The sequence below is a fragment of the Oncorhynchus nerka genome, linkage group LG14 (genome assembly GCF_034236695.1).
Source record: "Oncorhynchus nerka isolate Pitt River linkage group LG14, Oner_Uvic_2.0, whole genome shotgun sequence".
Lineage (NCBI taxonomy): Eukaryota > Metazoa > Chordata > Actinopteri > Salmoniformes > Salmonidae > Oncorhynchus > Oncorhynchus nerka.
In genome coordinates, this window is record NC_088409.1 from 41,405,430 (window position 1) to 41,416,951 (window position 11,522).

At 42.6% G+C, this 11,522-nt stretch overlaps 1 protein-coding gene across 1 annotated transcript in view; it reads right to left on the reverse strand.

Moving 5' to 3' along the window:
- The window catches only part of LOC115142237 (synaptic vesicle glycoprotein 2A-like), a 48,674-nt gene extending 38,564 nt beyond the window's left edge, over nucleotides 1-10,110 (reverse strand). The window contains exon 1 of the mRNA XM_065000077.1: nucleotides 9,894-10,110. The gene's annotated coding sequence lies outside the window, so the exon portion shown is untranslated. The remainder of the gene's footprint in view (nucleotides 1-9,893) is intronic.
- Nucleotides 10,111-11,522: the final 1,412 nt, after the last annotated feature.

Genomic DNA, 11,522 nt, shown 5'->3' on the forward strand with positions numbered 1-11,522 from the left:
TAGGTGTGTGCCACACTGTCATCACTCTAAATCACATTTGGAAGCAGACCGCCTTCATAAAAGGACACCCTTTGCCTCAATGATTATAGACTGGACCTGACCTATAGGTTGTTAATTCCCAAGCATAATACGGTGCAAACAGCACCATCTGCACATTATAGAACAGGTATTTTCTGATGATGACACTTCAGATGATAGATGCCTTTTATTAATAAGATAAGAAGTGTCCTTAGTTACAACCCAAAACAGATCAGGTCACCACCGATGACAAAGCCACTATCAACTCTCATTGGCTCTGTGTTTTCTAATATTTGGTCTTTTGACCAATCACATCTGATCTTTTCACATCAGATCTTTTTCAGAGCCAAATATAACAATAATGTGCAATTGAAAACCCACTTGTTCTTACATCGGTTCAAAATACCGCCTTCAACAAGGCAAAAGGAAGTGTCCTTTCCAGCTGTGGATTAAGAAGGACAGCTGTCGGTTGGCATGATCACATATCTTCCCTTGAGCTATGCTATTCTGGTGAGAAGACATGCTAAATGTTACAGCCGAAAGGTATGAATGAAATTAGCAGAACATAGTAAAAAAATGGATCAGAATTGGCCTGCCTGTGTAAATGCGGCGGCCATTGAGGCTGACTAAGAGGTAACATAATAGAACATTTAATGGAAAAGCTCATCAACACCAAGTTACAGTACAATACTGCAGAGAGAGAGAGAGTGGCTTGGAGTCATCAGCAGCCTTGCTATAATCATCAGAAGTTTAGCTAAAGCAGCTCAGCTAAACTGCAGCTCCAGTGCGGAGTCAATCACCACCTTCCGGAGACACCTGAAACCCCACCTCTTTAAGGAATACCTAGGATAGGATAAAGTAATCCCTCTCACCCCCCCTCCCCCTGAAAAGATTTAGATGCACTACTGTTCCACTGGAGGTCATAAGGTGAATGCACCAATTTGTAAGTCGCTCTGGATAAGAGCGTCTGCTAAATGACTTAAATGTAATGTAAATGTAATGTAAATGCATTATGACTCATGCCTGATAAACCCAACTGAAATGCAGTGGAACATGCCAGTAATTGCCTGCTGATGTCCAGAAGAGTTTTCTTACTATTAATAAACATACAGTCAAATGTGAATTAAATTGCTGGGAATTTCCGTGTATATGATTTGAAGTGTTATGGTCCAAATGAATAGCAATTGGCTTCAGATTTACTGTACATGGTGAGAAGAGAAGACGCATGGCCATGATTAGTCATGGGGAAAACCATCAATATCCTTTATAGGTAACTGCAGCAATCTTCATCCCTGTTTATTCACTACCTGGGTAGGCCGACAGTATATGTAATTATAAGCTGGATGGTTCGAGCCCTGAATGCTGATTGGCTGACAGCCGTGGTATATCAGACCGTATACCACGGGTATGACAAAACATGTACTTTTAGTGCTATAATTACGTTGGTAACCAGTTTATAATAGCAATAAGGCACTTATGGGGTTTGTGGTATATGGACAATATACCACGGCTAAGGGCTGTATCCAGGCACGCTGCGCCGCACCTAACAGCCTTTAGCTGTTGTATTTTGGCCATATACCACACCCCCTTGTGCCTTATTGCTTAAATATACCTCAAGCCGTATTCAATGTATCAAGTTTCTGGTTGAGCCATATTTTCACACCATACTCCCAGCAAAACCTTGGCTTGCCTCAGTGTCATGTGTGCAGAGCACTACATGCTGGGCCGTGTCAGTGCGGCCCACTCACTCCTGGCACACGTCTGGTCTGTTTGAAGTGATCCCCACAGGGTCCAGTCAACAAACCCCTATGCTGGCACCATTCTGTCCACCATGGTGAAACACATACACACTGAGGAGGATGTGTATCTAGTCAAGTCCATTTGATTGGGCAATATGTTTCTGTTCAACCCCATTACACTTGGATAGGTATTACTATCAATACAGGTGTGTGGACCATAATCATCTCCAGTGTACAGTACACATCGAGCGAGAGACCAAATTCACATTCTCGTGAGTGTCTTTTTTGCTTTCTATAATTTCCTCAATACCAGAAAGCGTGTTAGTGAGGGGGTAGCAAACAACATGGAATACAAATATCTCAACATCTGTTTGTAACAGACTAACTGCAATGGAAATATATGACCTTCTAGAGACTAAATATTGAACTAAATGAGGAACCAGTGGTCCAAAACTAAAGATCCTATGAATATACTGTAGAATGCTCCTGAATGTGTGAAATGAAAGTAAATGTGTTTAAATTGGTTCCCCTTGGAGCGGATGAGGTGCCGCTCTGAAAGACCAGATAAACCAATACCTTTTCACTTATTCTAATTCTAAGCGAAAGTTGCATGAGTTGCAGTTTTGAGAATACGACATGATAGACTAGACAGTCTTTCTAGGTAATAAAGTCATTGAATTTCCCTCAAGGAATAAGTCTAGGTAGACAATAGAGTGCTCTGTTGAGGTAAGGCAGACAGGTAGAGAGCCTTGGGACTCCCGTGAGGACATACATACAAGCTCGCACGCACGCACGCAAGCACTCACACACACACACACCTTTTAATTTAATGTCAATCTACCACAAACTGCAAAGAAAGGAGAGAAAAGAGTATCATGTTAAAAAAAGAAAGTTGTGGAGAATAGGGAAGGGTGAGGTGAGGTTGTTACAGTAACTTTCAGAATATGATCTACTTAGACAGCTAAGTTATGACTCAGTTCCTTTTCCTCTCTTGCCGTAATTCAGATATCTGCTGCTCTGGTCTGAGAGTCCAGGGGTGGCCTGGTCTGGTCGAAACATCCATCAGTTATTGGCTGCTCTGGTCTAAGCGTCCAGGGGTAGCCTGGAGCGATCGAAACACCCATCCATAATTCATGCCTGGTTTTCTGGGCACAAGGACAGGGGCGCAGCGGCCAAGTCATCCCTCAGTGATGATGTATGTTGAAAGTTTCCTCAAGTGTAGTTGCAGAAACCATCAAGCGCTATGATGAAACCGGCCCTCATGAGGACCGCCACAGGAAAGGAAGACTCAGAGTTACCTCTGCTGCAGAGGATAAGTTCATTAGAGTTAACTGCACCTCAGATTGCAGCCCAAATAAATGCTTCACAGATTTCAAGTAACAGACACATCTCAACATCAACTGTTCAGAGGAAACAGTGTGAATCAGACCTTCTTGGTCAAATTGGTGCAAAGAAACCACTACTAAAGGACACCAATGAGAAGAAGAGACTTGCTTAGGCCAAGAAACACGAGCAATGGACATTAGACCGGTGGAAATCTGTCCTCTGGTCTGAGGAGTCCAAATTTTAAACGTTTGGTTCCAACTGCCTTGTCTTTGTGAGATGCAGAGTAGGTGAACGGAGGATCTCTGCATGTGTGGTTCCCACCGTGAAGCATGGAGGAGGGGGTGTGGGGGTGCTTATTTAGAACTCAAAGGCACACTTAGTCAGCATGGCTACCAGAGCATTCTGTAGTGATACGCCGTCCCATCTGGTTTGTGCTTAGTGGGATTATCATTTGTTTTTCAACAGGACATATGCGGACATATCTCAGCATATGTGGGAACTCCTTCAAGACTGTTGGGAAAGCATTCCTCATGAAGCTGGTTGAGAGAATGCCAGGAGTGTCCAAAGCTGTCATCAAGGCAAAGGGTGGCTACTTTGAAGAATCTAAAATATATTTTTATTTCTTTAACACTTTTTTGGTTACTACATGATTCCATATGTGTTTTTTCATAGTTTTGATGTCTTCACTATTATTCTACAATGTAAAAAATAGTGAAATCAAGAAAAACCCTTGAATGAGTAGGTGTGTCCAAACTTTTGGTGGGTACTGTACCTAGAAAGAGACTCCAAGGAAATGTATTTCTTTATTTGATTACATTGTGTCACTGCTGCCTGAACACTGCACAGGCTAGACACTCCTGGGTTGGGCATTGCAGGGTGGAGGTATACCTGAGAGAGGATGATGAGAGGCTGTTCAGCAGGAGCAGCAAACAGAGAGTAGACAATATCTATTTATTTAGCTGTTCCTTTCTGTCCAGCTCCAGTGCCATGTTTGGATGTGCGTAAACACACTCCTTTCATGGCTCATACAGTAGCTCCACCCACCTAGACAGTATGCATGGTTCTGCAGAGAAAGAGAGAGAGAGGTCCCCTCTGGAAAGGGCACAGCCCAACATGAGTCACGTCATCACTGTCATCATTCCCTGGGTGGAACCTCTTAGTGTGTGTAGTCAACCTGGGCTCACTACAGCAGTCAGCAACACCATGTCAAACAGCATGTCATCCCAGCATCCATTTTAGTTCCCCACACTGCTATATGGATATTCAAAGACAAAACAGCTGTGGATGCATTCCCAGTGCCTATAATGACAAATGTCATTATAAGCATCTGTGGAAGTTGCCCTTGCTACAGAATAGTTGAATATACACAATATTGTACTATTTGAGAGGGCTTCTTCATGTCGGTTTTGAGAGGCAACAAGGGAATGAAATGGGTGATATATGCAGAGGGAGACAACTCAATGAGCTTGTATACCCTTCAACGATGTAACAGTCCATAGGTTTTAACAGTACGGTACTTGAATTGGATATTGGTGGTATCCATGTCAAGGGTAACTACTTTGTACCACTTCTGTCCACCTTTAAACAGGGGCTCTGATTCTCTAATAGAAGCTATTGGCATTTGATTATACCTACTGTAATGCCTGAGTGGTAATGCCTACGTATGAAATAATAGATATGTAGAGGGTTTTTACCATTTTCATGGTCGTTTCATGACTCATAACAACAATGTTTCTGTTACTGTTTCAAAGCAGCAGGTGTAGATGCTAACACAAGGATGTCCGGCTTTGAACTGAAATATGAGAAAATTGTGACTATGTGTGCTGGATGTGACAATTGTGAAAGGTTGGAGAGGAAAGTATAAAATGTCCTTGCTGGAGAAAGGGAATCTTACGAACAGGAAATTGCACACTGCAGTGAAACACCAGAGAGGAGAAGGTGATTTCTCTAACAGAACCCCAAAATATACTGCAGGGATTATGGGAGGAGAAGATTATGATGCTGGGGACTGGGGTACTCTCGATGCAGATATCCTCACCACTGCATTCTGTAGAAACTATGGCAAGCTCTCCATTCTCAGTGTTATGCATTGGCTTAATACCATTTGTTGCTGTTACAAATTTAGCCCATGTGAAGCGTTTGAAATTGCTACTATACAGCGACAAGGTTTGCTCTTGTTTTCCTACTGCGTGCACTGAGGCTATTTGTTTTCCTACTGCGTGCACTGAGGCTATTTGTTTTCCTACTGCATGCACTGAGGCTATTTGTTTTCCTACTGCGTGCACTGAGGCTATTTGTTTTCCTACTGCGTGCACTGAGGCTATTTGTTTTCCTACTGCGTGCACTGAGGCTATTTGTTTTCCTACTGCGTGCACTGAGGCTATTTGTTTTCCTACTGCGTGCACTGAGGCTATTTGTTTTCCTACTGCGTGCACTGAGGCTATTTGTTTTCCTACTGCGTGCACTGAGGCTATTTGTTTTCCTACTGCGTGCACTGAGGCTATTTGTTTTCCTACTGCGTGCACTGAGGCTATTTGTTTTGCTACCGCTTTACAGTTTGGTTTACAACATTACATTCCTCTGAGGTAGATACCCCTTATGGCAGATTAAAAGCAAATGTGCTGTCAGTGGAAGACGGACGGTAAATGTGCTTTGAGAACTCCGTCGAGACACAAAAAAAAGGCATTGATTATCTCTCAGTTGTACAGTCAATCTATAAGAGAGTAGAAATGTAAAACACGTAAGTATGTATTTGACCGATGGCCTGTGTTTCTGGGTTGCTAGGCGGTGACGGAAGTGGACTGTCTAAATTTAGCAACACCTGCATCTCAGCGATATATGCCCATCTCAGCGATATATATTGGATACTGGTGGATGAGAATGAGTTGAATGACTGTGTTGCTGGTCCACAGGCTATTTCAGACTGTTTTAGGGTGCGTTATGGTAATGCAGTAAGCCACAGTGCTCACAGCCACCGCGGAGTCAAGTTGTAACTTGTGACAAGGCTCATCTTTGAGGACAGCCCAGAGCACACCCTAATCAGCAGAGGTAGCAGTCAGAAAATAAGAACACCAAAATGTCCAGCTCCCTTCCCTGTCGTCTGGCTAACTGTGGAGGCTGGAGCTGCTGTCGGATATCCATGATACTCTCCCTCTTCAATGGATAACCTCCATTATATTGTTGTTGTACAATTAGCCCAACTCTCCCTTAGTATAGCCACCCAGAGCTTGATCCAGAGCCCCTTGTGTCTCAATACTTCCCCAGTTTGTCAAGCTTGCGGGTACTTGATGTACTTGATTGTACTTCTGTGCCACATCACTGCTCAAGGAGCCCAAACAGCCACTGTATTTAATGAATACTGCCTTTAACGCCACTTTACAAATGGCTCATCTGGCCTCAACGGGTTGTTGAACAAGCACAAACAACACAGAGGGAGTAATATCAAAACTTCAATGAAGATTATGCATTGAAGAGGAATGTTTCATCATGGGCATGACTGTAACTGTCGCCAACCTGAACTGCCATGCCATTCTCAATGTATTCTGTTTTACTCTGTACTCTACAGTACACACACCTTTCAGAAGTAATCTCTCAAGGTTACACTACAGTGAGTATTGCAGCATCAGAAGAGCAGTGAATCAGCCAAGAGACTCACGGAGGAATTACTGCAAGGTTAGAGAAAAACATACATTTATAAACTCAACCAAAAAAGAAACGTCCCTTTTTCAAGACCATGTGTTTCAAAGATAATTCTTAAAAATCCAAATAATTTCACAGATCTTCATTGTAAAGGGTTTAAACACTGTTTCCCATGCTTGTTCAATGAAACATATACAATTAATGAACATGCACCTTTGGAACAGTTGTTAAGACAGTAACAGCTTACAGACGGTAGGCAATTAAGGTCACAGTTATGAAAACTTAGGACACTAAAGAGGACTTTCTACTGACTCTGAAAAACACCAAAAGAAAGATGCCCAGGGTCCCTGCTCATCTGCGTGAACGTGCCTAATACACTGACCACACCGCTCGCATCGCAAAATAAATTTAGGAATCTATGTTATTCAATTATTGCACCCACACTGCTCGCGTGCGCCAACGAGCGTCTGCATTGCCAAGGGCTAAAATAGAAGTCATTACCTATTTCTGACGCAGATCGTGCTGCAAGTCCTGCCTCTCCCATCTCCCCATTGGTTTATAGAAGCAGGTACCCACGTGCCATCTCCTCATTGGTTATACCGACGTGGGTGATTGAAAGACGAATTGTGTTGCCGGTTGTCGTGGTAATACTATGAAAGTTTAGATGCCAATCACCATATAAGTTCAAAGATGAAAAGGCTTAGAAGGAGGGAGAGAGATGACTAGAAACGATTCGGTTGACCGTGTGTGGACTAATTGTCAGAGTAGAGGACCTTGTGCTAGGACCTAGCAACAGCAAGCTAGCTAAATAGGACAAATTAGCTAGCAAGTGCAAGCTAACTAGCTAAATTGCCATAAATGTTTAATGCTTTTCGACCTGTCCCCAAATGAATGTCATTGGTTTAGAGTTTGTTTTGATATTTTAACCTGCATGTCGTGATCGCGTTTGGTGTAGGGGGACAACATAAATGGTGTAGGGGGACAACATAAATGTATGCAGATGGGGGCACTGTGAGACCCCTAAGACAGCACAGGGAGACAGGACGGCAGCTGGTAACAACACCTGGGTTAAACATGTTAAGCATGCTGCAAGGAGGAACACACAATTCCTCCATGAGGACTGCAGATGTGGCCTGTAGGGGGAAAGATGTGTGGGTCAAAGCATCATCTGGACAAGACTGAAAAAAGCTTCATTATCAGTTTTGCAGGCAATCTCAGCGGAATGAGCGTTACACCGAGGCCTGTGCTCTGGAGCGGGATCGATTTGGAAGACATCCTCACAGCATCCTCCCTCATGTGGAAGACCCTTCCTGCAGGCTCATCCTGAGGCTCATCCTGACATGACCCTACAGCATGACAATGCCACCAGCCATACTGCTTGTTCTGTGCGTGATTTCCTGCAAGACAGGAATGTCAGTATTCTACCATGGCCAGCAAAGAGATCTCAATCCCATTGAGAACCTTGCGGAGGGTGAGGTGCCATTCCCCCAGAAATGTGGAAGAGGTGCCTTGGTGGAAGAGTGGGGTAACATCTCACAGCAAGAACTGGCAAATCTGATGCAGTCCATGAGGAGGAGATGCACTGCAGTACTTAATGTAGCTGGTGGCCACACCAGTTACTGACTGTTACTTTTGATTTTGACCCCCTTTGTTCAGGGACACATTATTATATTTCTGTTAGTCACATATCTGTGGTACTTGTTCAGTTTATGTCTCAGTTGTTGAATCTTGTTATGTTCATACAAATGAACACATGTTATGTTTGCTGAAAATAAACGCAGTTGACAGTGAGAGGAGTCACCAACAGCCTTTGCAAGCTACAGCAGGACTTGATTGACATCAAGCATAACAAATGAAAGGGAGGGTAGTAAAAATACTGTGTCACTATTTGGCAAGCACTGTAATCCAATCCATAGGCCTAGTCAATTAGATTATAAACTGATGTAAATCACAAAGCATCTTCCAATCACATATTGATCTTAATAAATAGTGTGTTAACCAAATAAAATAAACATATATAGGCTATCATTCTATTGGTAAAGGCCATATTGTAGTTAATCCTATCCAAGGTGAGAACACGCGGACGTAACAGTGATTGTGAATAAAGGATTGTAAAAGAGATAGGTATGTGTCAATTGTTGTAAAATCAGATCGAATATTTTTCCCAGAATGCCTTTTCTATCAGGCCAATAAGTCAATGTAACCGTAGCCTATCCACGCATAGACGTTGCCTTCAAAAATCGACCATGTGGGGTTGTGTCATGTTTTTTAATGGCAAGGTCATTGTAGCAGAACTAACGCCACACTGCAATGACATATAAAAAAATTAAATAAGATTTCGTCAATTCGTTTAGTCCTAAACTAGACTCGTTCATCTTCAGGTTCACAGAGCGCAAGGTCATTTATCGTGTTCTACGCGTAATGAATAGGTCGCAGCCGTTTATGCCGCTTCTTTTAAAATTCTAAATAAACAGTCTACATATAGCCTATGTTAAAAACATTCACTGATGCTCAACAGTGTGTGCAGCCTATACCTTATAGTTCAGGTGAATATATCCAACCATCAAATCAAATGCAAGCAGTCCAGACTGGTGAAGGGGCGAGGCGAAGGTGAGAGGCATTATGTAAATCAACGCCACTTAACCATAAACTAAACTATGGAAGAGTCTTCACCACTATACGTACACCAACTGTAGCCTATATTTGGCCAGGTTATGTCATGCTTGAGAAGAACTCAGTTTTCAATAGTAATAATGGCTAAGATGTGATCGCGCAGGGATGGAGCTGGGATGCAGGTTTACATTATTACGCACGAGACCACGGGCCAAATTTGGTGGCTTTCGAAACGCTATTCGTTCTTTGGAGATATGTTGTTTTTGTTGTAGAAACAGATGTATATCACCTGTATTTTACTCACAAACGTCGACTTCTCCTCTGGCTCTTTCACTAACAGGCTATTAGGGGATGGGGTGGGGGTCATTTTCTATCGGTTGTGCGTTCTTGCTATCGCTCAAAATAACATCGGGAGCTCGGCGTGGTCAGCCGTGGGAAACTATTGACTAGGCTATTTAACACAATTATTGCAATACTAGCCTAAATGCTCTTGATAAACATCGAGTATGACGAAATAAGCGTGAAATAAATGTAACCAAGACTTATAATCATCCTTACCTTTGGTAGAAAAGGTTCGCGTTTTTCCACTTGACCTTATTAATGAACTGTATTTGTTTCTTAAGGTTGTCACCGTGTTCAAAAAATATATAAAGGTGTTAAATCCGGTCTATGAAAATTGTTCTGTGGTCACCTACCCAGTTTAGAATACAACCTAACCCTGTTATGTGCACAAGGCTGACGTGGTACGACAGCGCTACCCTACCACACAGCATCCTTCTTGGAACATCCCCCTCCTCTCGAGCATCCATCCCTCTTCTCTCGCGTACCCCATTCTCTTCAGAGAGGGGGTTCCTCTTTTGCTCCAGTGTGGACGTTAGAATGTCAATGGAGCCGTATGCTGTTTGTGACGTGGCATTCATTAATTCTTCAAACCACGGAAGCATTTGAAGACATATTATGATATAAGGGTTTTTTCGTTTTTATAGACGCTATAGATTTCTTACCAAACTGATATGGATTCGACTTAGATTTTCGCCATACTCACCAAATTGTTGAGGGAATGATCTGTGCACGAGATGTCTCTGTCTACACGTGCTGCAACTCGTGGCTATAATTGACCATGAAAAATTATAGTTTGATATTGATTTGGATGACTCAAGTGTTGTTTTTAATTAAAGCAGCACTGGCTTGAATTTAAATGTGTAAATCTTGTGTAGAACTGTACTTGTAGGTATTTATTTTGGGTGTCATCTTGAATACTCATTAGGTTATCAGTATCGACTTTAAATTAACACATGTGCAATAAAAGACTGATAAATCATTTGGGAGAAGTAAAAGGTGTAACATATTTTCAGGAAAGTTATTGCTGTAAATTAATCTGTTAAACTGAGATGGAGAAACCTTACCACTGTCTGTGCAAACCATAAATTGTAACACCAAAATAGACTAACATACACTACCAAACTGTACACTGCACCATATGTCTAACCCTGATAGGCCTACCTATTGCCATGCCAACTGCAAACCCTCTCCATCATGATCTCATCAGACCAGATGAGTCCCTGGCCTTTAGCTTCAGGCCTTACTATAGTCGCCAACCACAGTCTATTTCAGAGATGGCCAGCTGCCATTTGGACAGCTGCCTACAGGCTGGTATCTATTGACCACAACAGTCCTACTCCTATCTTTTCCCCAATCTCTGCCCTGATTACACATTAAATTAGCCTATACCCTTTAATTCACAAAAAGTGAGAAGAGTGATTGATGGAAGCTGTCAGAGTGACAGGTCACATGACCATGATGTTGATGGGAACAGGACATCAGGACATCCCATAGTACTCCTAACCTCTGGTGCACTGCACTCAGTCCCAGTTGGATGCTCAGTGCATGACTGGCATTATGTTAGAATAGCTATATGGCTTCTCTTACACTCTTCCACCCACCCTGGCTGACATATGTGAGGAGTACAGTGCAACACATCACTATCTTCCAATCATTTCCAGCATGGTTTGTTGGTGAGAGATTTGATTGGTCGGGGTCAAAAGTCGACATATTAAAGCTGCCTTGTTATTTAATCAGCATTAATGTGAGAGATCTGCATTAGAGCTCCAAGTGACTTCTCACTCGTAGCACGGTCCAACTTGGAAAGCATACTTGAAAAGCATACAATTAGGGTCAGAACAGAAG